Raw genomic sequence first — 15,562 nt, forward strand, 5'->3', positions numbered from 1 at the left:
AAAAAAAAAAAAAAAAAAGCTGGCTGAAGAGACTTGTACTACTGGTTATTTGATGCAGATTTTGCTAAAATGCAGTGACACATACATACAGTGCTGGCTGGTGGTAGCTGTGCATGAATAAACGTAACTACCTATGGCTGTGATGTGGTATCAAGCTACTGTAGATGCAAAGCATGCTTTTTAATAACTGTGTATGGTGAAATGGTTATAAATGCATGACTGTGCAGCGTAGACAGGGTCTGATATGGCACTCATTTGTACATTTGTAATTAATTGTAAGAACAAGATTGTTCTTTGCATGTGTTCTTTCTTTGATGCCAAGCATGACAGAGAGCTATAACGATCTTATACCTTAAGCTTGTAATAAAATATTGTTGGTAACCTAGCAAAGAAATTTCTTAATTAAGTTTGCTACACAAAATCCCATAATACTTTCTAAGATTTTTTATTTTTTTTGGCTAGGACTCCTTAATGACTTTCACCTCTGAATATAATAAAAAACAAAATTTCTGATGTTTAAGAAACATTTCTGCATAGTTTTTCCATCTGGATATAATGGAGCATAATTTAAGACTATGGGCAGAGGAGGGGGTAAATGATGCATGTAATGATTGTTTTAACATTTACAAGAAAATAATTTATTTAAATTGGATTAAGCCTTAATATTATCACACTTTTCTACCTGATTTAACATGGGGGGGAGGGTGAAGGAAGGGAGGGTAAGGCGATTTCATGGTAAAGTGTTTTAAGTATTTAATATTTTCTTTTCTTTTTGATCATCCAGGCATCCTGCCCCACAGCCATGTAAATTTTCCTACATATAAATGTTCGTTGCTGTCTTTTACATTCCTCTGCTGACAGTGAAGAGGTCATGCTAAATCAAATTGATGCAGAAACTGGACAGTATCTTTACCCAGGATGTCCAAATTAATTCTACCAAAACAAGAGGTGAGAGAGCAGCAAAGAATAATTTGCTTTTGTATGTTACTGCTTTTGAGTATTCCGTTCATCATGTTGGTATCTCTGGTATACATATTTAGAGTGAGCCAAAGAAATAAGTACCTGCTTATAGGACATGAGACCTCAGGGGTGTGTGGCTTTTTTTCTGTCCCCAGCAGATTTCCTACCAGCCTAATTATTTCTGCTGAGAATGGGTCTCCAAGTCCAAACTTTATCATCTTCATCTAATTCCAGGAGAGGAATCAAGTGGGATAAATTTTGTATCTGTATTTTCCTCCAGCTTTGAGTCTACTGCTTGAAGTATTTTGTTTATAATAGATGCTGCTTTGATGAGGGGAAAAAAACCCACCATCCTCCTACAGCCGAAGGAGCTCCATTAGTGGCAGAACCAGCAAAGCCTGGTTTTCCATAGTTCGGTGTCTCATGGTTTCATAGTGAATTACAATTGTCTCTTTTTTCCTACAGTGGGGTCATTTACTAGATCTCTTTCCCGTGTGGAGTCTTTAATGTTTCATAAGGCTTAAATTCATGTTACAGCTTATTTTTTTTTCAGCTAGGAGACTCTTAGAATCTCTTTCTTCTCCTAGCTATTTATTTTTTACAAAGGATGCAGGAATTTGAGGCCCCTGTATCTCTCCTGCATTTTGTTGAAGTAGAAAAAAATTAACTGGAAATTCAGTGTGTGACTACATGAACATCAGTGTCCTAGCAAACCAAGCAAAAACGGTAGTATCTTGCTAAGTACATTGCCTGGTTTGGGTCTGTATTTAAGTTTATACCTTCTGGGAGAACTAAGTTTGGATTACTAGTTAGTCCTTTTCATCCAGTAGAGCTATTGTCATCAATGGAAGATGTTCTGGCTTTATGAAGCGTCAAAGAACAATTACATAAATTCCTATTAAAATGACAGATTTCCTTCTAGTCCCATTTCCATTAGAGTCAATTGTAAGTCGCTCATTGCCTTCAAGAGGAGCTAGATTTCCTTCTACAGCTGTAATCAGTACTCAGAGGTTGGGGCAGGCTTTTTGTCACCAACATACTGTTAATCACTGCTATAGAAACCAGTAAAGATTTCTTCCCAATTCCAGTTTCAGTTCACAAAGCTGGGGGGGGTGGGATGTAAGAAATCTCATATTTGTAAATTGACCAGTCTACCTCTGTGTATTATGATGATGTAATACACATGGAGTTCCATGATACTGTAAGAGATTCACTTTTAAAATTTAAAAGTACACTTCAGATAAATGGAAGGTTAAAATACAAATACTTTCTTAGTGTATGCATAAGCTTCTGTTTACTTGGGAAGTGTAATATCAGTAGACTACTTCTCACTTTAAAGTTTATGAATTTCTTTCTTCTCCTTCTTAATTTCTTTGAGGTGCCAGTACAGAGAAAGATGAATCATTTATTAGTGGGAGGCCTGACACATGATGAAATCACTATCTGACACTTCAGTGACTTCCAGTGTTGTTCTGTGAACATTCAGCAAAGCACAGATGATGTGATGTTGCAGTTCTGTGGGTAGTGTTCTCTTCTTTTTTTTTTTTTTCTTTTTTTTTTTTGCAAATGGATGAAATGCTTTATCATCATAGTGTGTGAGAACTTCCCCATTTGGTATGAATAGCCTTTGCCTATTATTAAAAGTGATTCAGAAGTTCTGATGTAGAGGAAAAAATAGAACACATCTGCAACTGGCAGAGAAGATCTTTAGACTTTTCTTGAGAATCAGTGAAGAAGCAGAACTCAATCCACTTCTTTTTTTTTTTTTTTTTTTTTTCTGGGGGGAAGGGAGCCGGGACATGAGAGATAACATTCTTGGTTTGAGTGTTAATACAGTTTGGAACATTCTCCTTATGACAGAGCATGCAAATATCCATTAAGTTACAAATGAGATGCACCTAAGGGGCAGTTCTGTGCTGGCCACTGGATTACCCCCTGAACAGGGCAGTGGTTTCAACCCAAAGACAATTAGGGTATAAATTGGCATCTGACAATCAAGTAATTGGCAATAAATGACTGGCCGTTTGACAATAAGCTGGACAGTTTTACTTATTTTAAAAGAAGTAATTTTAGCTCTAGTGTATTCACTCCAGTAAGCATTTCTGTGAGTATATACGTTAGTCTTTTTGCTTTCTGAACTTACCCCTGACTACAGCTTTCTCTCTTCCTCCTCCTTCCTTTCTCAGTATAAATGTTTTCAATTTGCTCCCCCCAGCAAACGCTGCAGTAGTTGCAGGCTATTAAGATATTTTCCTGCCTCACACAATTTGAAATCTGAGCAATGTTCATCTTTCTGCTTTCCCAATCCATGTCGCTCAACCATCTGATGTGCTGCTGTAAGTGAAATATCACAGCCTGGGAAGCTATAGGTATAGACTTGCCTTCCAGTACCAAGTCTGGCTTCTAAAAGGTGGCTTCAGGGTTTTCTTCTGACTTAACTGGTTTTTCCCTTTGTTTTCTCAGAAGCTCAAGAGCTTTTCCTAGTGAATCCAGTCTTTCCTCTCTCATCTCTTGAACTTCTGACTTTTTTTTTTTTTTCCTCTCTTGATTGCTCCATGTAGGCCTCATCACTCTGCAGTCTGAGCATCTCTAGTTCCTAATGTGTCATCGTGATACTTTGCAGACTGTACTCTTCACAGTTGTATGTCATGTGGGATATTTTCTCTCTCTAGTGGCTAATTTGGTATCCATGATTTTGCCCTGCAGAGTTTTGGTTGTAAACTATTCCACAGCTGCTACTGGAAAGAAGCAGGTGACCTTTGGAGGTAGTAAAACTGTCTTAATTACATGTTTGCTGTTTGATACTGTGTGTTGCTCCTCATCTCTGTGCCAGCATGCACTCATCAGATGTGGTGATGTGTACAAACAAGTCAGCAAGTACCAAACCACTTTGCTTACCGCCTAGCTACTCAGGATCTGATGAAAAACCTGGTAAACTTCAGAAAGGGGGAGAAATTATTTCAATTTCCAGTCCAGATAGACTTTGATGTGTCCCTTCCTCTACCATCTTTCCTCAGCATCTCTTTACATTCAAGTCATCTGTCACAGTGGGCTTGGATCCTGGTAATTTATCACAGCTTCCTGGAGTGCCCTGGCTGTTGCGGGATGCTTGGGACCTTGGCTTTGCCCCTGAGAGGGAGCTTCCCCCAGCTCACCACGGAGGACTGCTCATCAATGCCTGTCCTGCCACAAGAACTCAGAAAGAAACTCCCTGTAGGGTTCACGGACCACAGGAGTCCATTTCCACAAAACTCTGCCTGCAGGTGTGTCTGAGGAAAGGGCTGCTGATAGGGAGGGGAGGCTGCTCACCCTTTCTGATCTGATGAGGAAGCTCTTTTTTAGGGCCGCTCTCAAACTTGAGCCAGGCAGAAAGAGCTCCATCAGCACAAGCAGTTTAAAGAGCAGGCGTTGGCGAGCCCAGCCTGGAGTGTGGTTCCAAGATGGTTTAAGCTGATCCAAACCAGAGCTGTTGCAGCCTGGCTTTGCATCATGTATATCCCCACCCCATCTCTTGCACCAGCGCTGGTGCTTGTTTGACTCCACAGGGACCCGAACTGGCAGGGAAGTGTTACAATTTTTCAGTTTTTCCTGTCTTTTCTGAACCAGTTCAGTGTGGGACCAGATGAACACCCCTGCTGGCACGGGGAAGGGCAGCAGCTGGGGATGGAGGGACTGTGGCAGCCCCAGTTTAGATCGGATTAGTGTGTCATGGAACCACGGTCTCATTTGGAGAATGCACATGAGCATCTCTGGGAGATTTGAGGGGACAATGGCCACGGGCAGGAGGAGGGGCGTTGCAATAGTAATCTCTCCCAGTAGCTGATCCAGAGAGAATATTTGTCCACAGTCTAAAATAAATTATAGAACTCTCCGAACACATTGAAAAGACATTAAAAGGTTTGCTGTCAGGTTTCTGTAAAAAAGGTTAATTCAACATACGCTTAGAAATTGTTTCTTTTGCTTCCATCCCTCCCCCTGGCAGCTCACCCCATCCTCTTTTTGTAGCCCATAAGATATCCTCCTGCCCAGGCCCTCTTAGGCCATGGTATGATGGGCACCCTGCCAAATGAAGCTGATCTTATAAGCTGCTGCTGCCCTGGTTGTTGCTGGGACTGTTTGCATTATTTTTAATTCACTTCTGTGGTGTCCTCATTTTTTTTTTTTTTTCCCTGCCCGAGTTTGAAGTGGGAGTGTGTTTAGCTGTGAACTACACTGCTGCAAATTCATGGTCTATTAGCACCTTTTCAAAGCTCCCCTCTCTGTTCTCTGAAGAATTAGAACACAGCTATAAAAAAAAAAAAAAAAATCACTCAAGGCTATTGCACAGTGTCATTGTTTCGGGCTTTGTTTTAAAAATTATTGCTAAGATAGATTTGTTTGTGTGCTTGCTTGCTTTCCCCATACTGTATTTAGATTTGAAAACAACAGCATCAGTAATAAGATACTGATGAACCTAAGGTAGATGTGACAGCGTAATGTGGATAGTGCATATACAATTTGTCAAAGCAGATGAAATAACCCCACCTTGGGCAATTTTCAAAAGAAATACACTACAGTACTTGTCAGGTCTGGGTGACTACTCCATACACATATTACCTGCTGGCATACAAATATCACTTTGTATAAGGCAGTTACACAGGAAAAGAAAAGGGAGAGGCAGGACAAAACTACTGATATTGTGGAGTCCTACAAAAACATAAGATCTCAGATAAAAAAAATACTGAAATTAAAATCACTCTGATTCAGGAACAACTATATGTGCCAACTGTCCACACTTCTGATTTGTTTTTCTATTCTGATAAAATAAGCAATTTGTATTTTTTAATCAATATATTTTGGAGAATATATCTACTGTCATTGGTAGGGATACAAAGTGAGGCTAAAAATAGACTCTTTTTCATTAATGTATTACTAAAAATTTCAGAATTACTGCCACAGTGGGGATACACATTTTGGCAGCAATATCCTGCACTATGAAATGACTAAGAACTTAAGAATCAAAATGGAAAGTCTGAGTTACTGCAAAGTATCATTGTAGGTATAATTTTAACGTTAAATATTTATATTAAATATTTTTTTCAAGATACATCCGTGGATCCCTTAATTTATCATTCATTGAAACAAGTAATGAAGAAATGACAGAGAGCAGTGAATGGTGCTAAGATTCCCTAATACCCACATATGTATGCTGTGTATTTTTTCCTAGGATGTGAAAAACAAAAGAATGGCTTTCATAATATACTTACAAAACACTATGACAGCTTTCGACACAACTTCTGTGTTTATAATACCAGTTTGCATCCTTTTGCACTCACACTTATATATAGAGCTGCGGCCAAATCTTAGAAATCAAAGGGGGCAAATGGAATCAAAATTATTAAAATCATAGCCAAAGCATGCAGTAAACCGTAAACCACAGTTTGTTTACCTGTGTGATCTTAAGTGATTTTCTTGCTTTGCCATTTCACTGGTAGTTCCTAGTGCATGGCTGTGGTTAGATTATGAGTCCACCACCTTCATCATTTATACTGTAGAAGTCTGTTTTCTGACTACAGAAAGCAGAATCATGTACTGAAGCGTGCGAACAGTGTAGGAACACCTTATATTGCCCCAGATTTTTTATGTTAATTCTAGGAATATGTTGATTTAACTTGATTGAGGCCTCTTGGAAGAGGAGCCATCAATATGGCCAACCCTCCCCCCCAGAAAAGGCATAGGAAAGGATACTTAAGATAAGGCATTCATTTGTCACCTGAGAGTTGTTAGCACAATGGCAGCATGCTTGGCCATGAGCACCTTGGCTTTGTCTCCTGCTGAGACTCCCTTAGGCAGAGGGATAAAAGCCCAGGAACTCACAAAACCAACTGAATTTCGAAGAACTGGAAATGTTCCCTTTCAGGACATGAAGGAACAAGGTTCAGGAGTATGCTCTGGGTATATGAGGAAGTTCAGCAATACTGGTTAGCCATCAAAGGATTTTACAAAGTGAGGCCTTTGTGTAGGGTGTAATTTAAAATGTTATTTGTGTGATTTTCAATTGTTGCGCTCAAACAAGCTTTTCATTTAAGAAGGCTATGCATTGGTGTTTGTTATAACTGAGGAACAAAAAGGAAAAGCTTGACTTTGGGAAAGGTTTTAATATTGAATTGAGGAAAAGCCCACGCTGGAATATCTTTGTTTGTTGTATATTCTGTAACATCGCATCTGCTAAATACAGAATCATTTCCACACCTGGTATGCCTCATAGTTTTAAGAAATGAAACACAGCCTGCAGTTGCGCACCTGGTGAGGTGATGTGGAGCCAGAGGAACCAGGGAGCCTGCCATCCTTAGTCTCTGGTTAGAGTCTTTTGATAGGAAATCATTCTGTTAGAAAATTTCTACCAGTGCTTCTAGTTACAGGATTCAGAAACAGGACTGTAGATTGACCAGTCCAGGTTGCTTTGCAGGACAAGATTGGCTAATGCACTGGACCTTTCTGTATGTTACATTTTGATGAGTAGAAGTTGAGAATTGGATGGAAAGCAGATGTGTCATCCAGCAGTTCTAACCAAACTATTTTTCTTTTAATAGATAAGATAACAGTATATTCCAAAAGGGTTTCCTTCTACTTCTTTTCATGAATATACCTGCTTCTGAAGAGGTATGTATACCGTTTTCCCCATCTTCTAATTGATTTCTGGGGTGTAATTCCATATTACGGTATGCACAAGCATATAGAGAATAGTAGAAATTAGTAAGATAAATTCCCATCACTTTTGATCAGACTTACAAAGAAGCTTTTTTTTTTCTTTAATAGCTGCTTATGTTTGTAATCTAAAAGTCGTGGTTCAGGGAAAGGTGCAGAGGTTCATGTTCCAAAGCATCTCCTTTTTGCTGAGTAGTGTTAGCAGATCTTTTTGCTACCCGGTGCAAACTGACTATAGCAATTCTCCAGTGTGTTCCCATCTTCCCACATTATGGTCTCTGCCTTCTTTCCTGTCAATGCATCTAGAAATTTCTAACAGGTCAATAATTGCTGAAAAAGAGCATCCATTAGATTAAGATGAGGATTCACTGCCATGAAACACTGGCTTTTCTTTGTAATACAAAAGCAAATATGATTCTTTCTAAACAAAGTAACTTCCAGTTGCCAAAGAGGAGTTCTTCCATCTCCACCACAATGTTGAAACGTGACATTAAAACAAAGATGTGGTTGATATCCCCAGAATATATGTATACTGACAGAGATAGGTGAGATTGAAGAGTCAGTATTTCAGTTTAGGTTCTGGTTGGCCATAAAAATACCAGAAGGGCACAGAGAAAATCTGCCCTGTGAGACTTCCTCTATAGTGGGTAAAAGACATTTTTGAGAACCCTTTAGAAAGCTTAGGATGAACAGAACATAACATTGGCATCACGTGCAACAGGAAGGCAGCAAAGAAGGTCAGGGCATGACCAGGTTTCTTCAGTAGCCAAAGTTCAATGAAATTCTCCACATGATCTTAAGGCAGCAGACTGATCTGTGCCACAGAGGAAGGAAAAATGGGGTTGTGGTAGTCTAAAGTGAAGAATAGTTGCTTGGTGATCCGAAGAGTATGCTCTTAAGCCAAGTTCTGGGGTTTTTTTTGTGCCTGCATCTTCATTGGCCTGGATAGTGTTGCACCCCATTTTTGATAGGGGTAATGGAACAGATATATTTCTGGAAAAAGTTCATCTGTGATCAAATGTCTTGGTGGCAATGCCTGTGTGAGGATGGCAGTACATGCAATAACAAACATTTTGGAAAATGAGGAGAAGATACCAGAGGGATAGGCAGACAAGAAGAGATTCTTGTTCTAAAGACACGGGGAGTAAATAAATGACTGAATGCAAAGCCTAAGCACAAAGCCACTCTTGTCACATTAAATTAAGTTGATATTCATTTAATGTCTTCGATCTAGCTATTGTTTGGCTCCATGCAGAATGCAGGCAGGATCTGGAATGTTGATCAAGTCTGAGGATAAAGCAACAAAGAAAATGGACAGCAGTTTAAATGCCATAGCTCAAATAATTGTCAGTGAAATGCTCCATGTCTTAGACCTTCTGCCACGGTGATTAGCAGTTCTTTGTTCTTTGCTATTTGAAATGTTTCTGTCCAAATTAATGATACATAATTTTTTGTGGCTGCATGATTATAGTCACGATTTACCTGCATTGTTTTGGCATCAAGAAAAAGTGCAAGATGATTTGACTACTCTTGAATGAAAGCACTCTGGCAAACTGGGATGCTTTTTTAAGTTTCTAAGATACTATTTCTTTTTAATGAATGACAACAGCATTTCTAACAGAAGTTTACTTCCAGAAGGCATCAACACTTGCACGACCTTATTGACAAACACAAGGATTCTGTTAATTCTCAGTGCCAGTGGCTTCAATACATTTTCCTTGGAAAAAAAAATCAACTCCAGGATGAAATGAATTTGCCTCCCAAACAATAAAATATGTCAATCCAGGTCGTGGCTAACATAATTCTATATAGTATTTTACAGTCCCTTGAATGTTGGGCAGTAAATTTACTAAGAACCAGCAAGTGATTGGCTTGTAAACCTTAACAAAACAATAAAGCCTGGATTTCTGCTAATGAGAGTTTAAAATTCTGCCCAGCTAAGCTTAGGACATACCTAAGTGGGGAAACTGACACAGCAATTTTGGGACAAACTACTTTACCAAACAGTCTCCTGTACAGATGCTTTATTTGTGAATAAAGGTTATGTTCAAGTCTTATAACCAGTTACTCTGGTTTATGGAATAGTGATTTCAGAATAAATGCATTTTCAAAGAAACTGTAGAAGCCTGTGTGATGAACTTGGTAATGCCAGTCAGGGGAAAGATTATATCCTGTGAGAAAGCTTAACCAGAGTTCATGCTAACTTTCAGTAATGTGTGATGTAAATCAGGTTAAAAACAAAACCCAAAACCAGTACCAAAACAGGTATAGTAAAAAGTTGTCTTTATTTTGCAGGATTCTTAGCAAGGTAATTTATTATGTATTTCCCATTGTTGTTTAATGGGAGTTTCCTATGTGCATCAGAGGAGGAATATCACTTTCAATGCTTGCTGTTGATTTGAGCTCAAATGGCCAATTGCCTGCTTTGGTGGGAGTTCCCTATGCTGATCAATGAGAGTATCAAGTTAATAAATAATTCAGTTAACAAAACTGCATTAAGATGGTGCTAAAAGTTTGCAAAAGTCCTATAAAGGAAAAGATTTCTCACATTCCTAACTAACTACTTGGAGTCGGGTTTAACTTGGTGAAAGTAAATGGAGCTACAGAAACATTGCTGCATCATCTTAAAAAGTTACACTTATTTCCTGTCTTAACTTCCCAGCGAGGTAGGTGAGTAGGTGTTAATAGTTGAAACATCACCTTGTAGGTGTTTTTTTTTATTCTTTTTTCTTTTCACGACTGAAAGATTGAGGTTGGAAGACTGAGGTTGGAAGTGATCTCTAATAGTCCTCATGTCTAAACCACCTGTTCAAGCAGGGTCACCTAGAGCAGGTTCCCCTGGACTATGTCCAGATGGCTTTTAATCTTGTTTACCTGTAGATAGATATACATAACTGGCACTGACCTTCTGGCAAGGAAACTTTAACATATCAATCTTTGAAGCTTATGTCCACAGCTCCATTTTACCAGAAGAGTGTTTGATTCTTGCATAGATTTCTGGAGTATGCTTTTTCATAATGCTCTTTTGTCCTCTGAGGTTCTGGATGTTGTAGGTCTTGGCAGAAGGGTCCATGCTGTCACATCTGAGTACGGCTTTGGGGCCTACATTCACATGGTTAATAATTTCACCTTTTGCTAGCTGACTGCTTCTCCATTCACAGAATCCAGAAGGAAATGAAGTGGGAAGTTAACTTGGCTGCATTTTAACTCAACCAAAATATTCTTGGGGATTCATTTTAGTATTGAAGTGCTTAAATTGCATCTTTTTCCTGCATTCCTTTTAGTGTATTAGGACCTTTGGAGAGTCAAACACTTTTCTGAAAACCAAACACTTCTAAAGAGTAAGCCATCATTTGTGCATATGTTCTTAACAAAAACTTTCCAGTGGAACTAGTTATAAATTTAATCTGTTATGCCTTAAATCTCTATGCAGGGGTTAAGAATTTACCTCTTTATAGCCTGACAAATGTGTATATAAAATTTATTTAAACTCTCTAGAGATAGAAAAAGATAAAAATGAGAATACTGCTAACCTATCTAGGAGACTTAACTGTGTGGCTTCACTTAAAACCACTTTAGTCGTGGACAGTCATCTAAATGACACGTAAATAACTGTCACCTCAGGACAAGGCCCGGTGCTTTGTATTTAACTTATTGGAAGATTTTAATCACTACTATGAAGTCACAGGACAGAGCCACAGATATATAGTTACGCATTCAGAAGACTCTATTAAAGGCCTTTTTGGGTTTGCTGTGAATTTACAATTTGAGAATTTCCAAGAGAGTATATTTTCTGAGACAAATTTCATTGCCTTAGGATAATTTTAATTTTTTTTTTCTTTAATGTGATTTGTGATGGTAGAACCTAGACATTTTCCATGTGGGTTTCCTCTGTGCTTTCTGTGGCCTTCAAGGAATTAGTTTTAATTAATATGACTGGCAAATGCATTGTTGAAATAGTCGTTGTGGCAGGCACGCCTTTGTGTTAACAGTTGGGTTAAACAGCCCCTTTATCGGAGCTATTAGCACCTAATATTACTGTCTGATTAAAGATCATTCAGTGGATTATCGGGTCCCAGTGCTTCTACAGACCCCTAGACAGGTGCTCAAATAAGAAATTATGTTAAGTAAATTAGCATCAGTATCGCATCGTTCATGGCTTTGTCTTGGCTGAAGAAAAAGAAAAAGTTATTGGGCTGTTTGGGTATTTTATTTTTTTTTTTGGTCCGTCTTAAGTACCAGGTTAATTTGTACAATCCCTGTAGATTTACATTGTAAAAAAGGCAATATCAGCACTAAGGTCTTTGTCCTATACTGGACTTGACCTTCCTATCTCATCAAAGAGTATTCAGCCTTTCCTCCACCCAGGTTGGTTAGGAGGATAGGTGTGATTAAGACATATTTCTAGGGGGTTTTTTTGACAGTGGGAGCAGCGTGTAACGGAGAGAGTCTATCTTGTGTCTCTAGAAATGCATTTTATTTTAAATTCATGCATTTAGACTGGGCTCGTAGGTAAACTGGAAATGCGTAACTTAAGAAGGCAGGAAATCCCACAAGAGTTCATAGAGCATAGCTTAGCTGACAGTTCACTTTTTAATGGCTGAAATGAAGCCTTGACATTAATGAGCACAGGCCCCCTGACTTCAGTGGAATTTTGCATCCTTATACCAGTCAAATTTCTGCCTCAATTGTGTCGGATGGCAATTTATAGTACCTTTCATGTCCCCCTGAAAAGCTATGTGTCCTATGTAGCCTGGGGACTGTTTCTGACAACAAGGCTGCAGAGCAGAAAATAGTGGGCTGATGACAGACAAGACCCCAAAGTTTTTGTGTGCCTTGAAATAGGAGCAGAGTGTCTTGTTCCTGTTGATTTCTGTTACTTTTGAAAGGGCCAAGAGTTTAATATAAGCAGCTGGAATGAGAACTAGCCCATAGGTAGGGGTAGCATTACCGTAAGAACTATCCGAACAGTGCTCATTGTAAGATAAATGATTTTCTTGGGTGTCTATGAAAGAAATATAATAAAATAAGCACTGTTTATTGTTGAAGTGTTATTCTTTGTTTGCCGCTTTCTTTGGGGAGGATGTCAAAAGGACACACTGGTGTCAAGTGGATTTGGATGTGTGCTACCTCAAGTTGCTTAAAAATGTGCACTAAAAAAAAAAAAGCTCAGACTGTGTCTGGTTAGATGGAGGCGAGTGTCCAAGACGCCTAGGGACTCTGACAAAAAAAACCCAAAAAATAAAAATAAGGAGCTAGCTTGGAGCCTCCACTCCAGTTCGGTCTTGCTCTAAATAGACCTCCTCTTAGGTTAGAAAGTGGTGACATGTAAAGGGAGTTTCAGAGATGCAGCACAACATTATGAGACAAACCCCTTCTCCCCCCACTGCCAAACCCCTGAAGCATCGCACTCTGTAAAAGATGCATTAGATTTATCAATAGACCTTTCTTTACTCAACTGTGCTGCAATTCCTTTTGGGAAAAATTGGATTTTCATCAAAGACACAGAAGACTATAAAATTGGAAGCAGATGTGAGGTTGAATTGGATAGCTCTATGGCTGTTTCTTTTGTGGAAGCACTTTTGAACAAACCCAGCCTTATGTGCTCCTTGCTGTCTTGCCCCATGTAACTCTCTTGCCTGCTTTTTACATTTTCCAGAGAACCAGGAGGTGCAGTGTGACTAACTGATCTAAATGTAAACTTCTTCCCTATCACGTCATCTGTCTCTCCATTTTCCAACTGTTCCTGTATTCTTTGGAAGATATTTTTAAACAATAACCTCAATATTTTGCATTGTTAAGAAAATAAAATAAAAAAAAAAGAGGCAGTACTCTGCATGTAAAGATGGAACTTTAGTCAAGGTTACTAGCACTTTTACTAGCCTGGATGAAGTTTGTACCTGGCCCATATATGATACGTTAATTTATTGGCGTGTTTTAATTTGTTGAAAACAAGCTTAGATCTCATTTACTTAGAGAAAGGTCTGTCTTCTGGCATATTGATGGTGTTATTAATGTAATTGATGAACTGGAAGGAGAGTACGATTTTAAAGATTATTAAAATATTTTTTTTTGGTGCATTTTTATCTAGTGTCTTGGATGCCACACGCAATGCGCTGCAATGAGAAGAGGAGCCAAGCAGCAGGATTTATGATGTTGTTTATCTGTTGGTGATGTTTCGTCAGTTCTGATTTATGGCAGAACTGCGCCTGGGCCCAGTGAGGTATGGTTTCCAGTCCTACCACTTGCCAGAATTCATGAGGGCTTACCCGGCTTGATCCAAGACTTTGTAATGCTTAGCTCTGCATTTTGTACCTGTTGTATGTGGACATCCAGTCTCTTGGGAGTTAGTTTTTTCCCAGCTCAGAGCCTAGTACCTTGTGAAGAGCGTCCCTGGTGCTATTGCGTTTGCTCCCAAGGGCAGCGTGGCAGCTGCTCCGTTGCCTTGGGTTTGATACACTGGTAACTTGGTGCAGAAATGCTATGACCAGTCTGTGTCACTCAAAGCTTTGCACAGGGACTTCAGTGCTCCAAGAACTGACATTTTGGCTCATGCTTTTTCATTTTAGCCTCCCCTTACACAGCTATGCAGGCTTTCGCTGCCTAGATCTTCTCCCCATACTCCCTCTAAACCATCCCCCACCTCATCAAAGACCTGCTGAACCCCCTCCTCAGTTCACCTATCCTCTACACGCTGTGCCTACCCCTTCTGTGTCTTTTATGAGCTCCACCACTTCTACAAGGTCAGCCTCACTTTGGCTGGCTTGTCTTCTTGATTTCCTCACGCCTGGTGTTAAGCAGAGTTGATGAGACAAGAAGAAAGTAAGCGGCAGAGCCTGCTAAATCTGAACATCTCTCCTGCTAAGCTTGGAGCAGCACTGAAGCTATTTTAAACAAGAGAAGTAATTAACATGCCTTTTTTTTTTTTAATGGTATAATGGCCTGTAGCAGATAACAAAGTGGAGTTCAGACCCTGAGATTTAACTATGGAAATCACAGATGGGAGAATGAAATGTCAAGTTTTTGATAAAAAAAGTTACTTAAAATGTTCCTCATGCAAATGCAAATCGATACTTTTCTGGAATAGGCGCACATGAAATGCGATTGTTTTGCGAAAAGTAATTGTGTCAAAGTAGGAGATCAGAATTCAGCCATTACAGTGCAGAAGAGAAGAGATCCACTTCAGCCCTCGGATGAAGCTACTTGTGTAAGGCTGAGCCCACCATTGAAAAGCGCACACAGTTCATGCTAGATCTCCCTGACTGTGGGGTCACTCCTTGAATCTCCACAGCTCACCCTGCATAATACTGCACAGAGTCTGTGGGTGTAAGTGGCAGTCCCTAAAATTTTGTAGAACTTATCAGGTTCCAGATTCAGTTCTCAACCTCACCTGTAGTTTCTGTCTCGTAAAACAGGTAAAAATTGGGGTGTAGATGTACTTTTCCAGAAAAACAGGGTTACCATGAATCTCTGGCTCTTTTCTTAAACGATTAACAATGAATCACTGTTTTTTTACAAGTCTCAATGCATTCAGCTTATGCCAGGTGTCGCAAGAGCATGAGAACATGTACCAATTTGAAACTCGCTAAACAGCTTCACACCGGCATCTCTACTTGTTAGTAGGAGTCTTGAGAAGGAACTATGTGAGTTTAACCTTCCTAGTATGGATAAGATACTGTCATCTTCTTGAGCATAATTATCTTTCCACCCCCACCATCTCATCCTTTCTATATTTCCCAGTAGGAGGATCAAAAGAAAGTTAGTTAACTGCAGCATTCATCAGATAATCCAAAGGAGACATTAATCTGGAAGATAGTATTACCAAATAATTCGTTCATGGGTTAATTCCATCCTTATTTATCTGATTTTCTTCTGATTTTGAGTGTGGGTTTCTCAGCCTAAATCCTCGGACAAG

At 39.3% G+C, this 15,562-nt stretch overlaps 1 long non-coding RNA gene across 11 annotated transcripts in view; it reads left to right on the plus strand.

Moving 5' to 3' along the window:
* Positions 1–15,562, plus strand: part of LOC106887505 — a 28,412-nt gene that overhangs the window by 10,422 nt on the left and 2,428 nt on the right. For 9 of the 11 annotated variants that reach the window (XR_001411908.1, XR_001411899.1, XR_001411909.1 and 6 more), the window contains 4 exons: positions 785–948; positions 3,667–3,725; positions 7,533–7,602; positions 13,739–13,870. This is a non-coding gene — a long non-coding RNA (uncharacterized LOC106887505). Of the gene's footprint in view, positions 1–784; positions 949–3,666; positions 3,726–3,977; positions 4,224–7,532; positions 7,603–13,738; positions 13,871–15,562 lie in introns of all 11 variants that reach the window. The other 2 variants (XR_001411907.1, XR_001411902.1) reach the window with 2 other exon arrangements.

This window comes from Calidris pugnax, unplaced genomic scaffold, assembly GCF_001431845.1.
Source record: "Calidris pugnax isolate Ruff unplaced genomic scaffold, ASM143184v1 scaffold8, whole genome shotgun sequence".
NCBI lineage: Eukaryota > Metazoa > Chordata > Aves > Charadriiformes > Scolopacidae > Calidris > Calidris pugnax.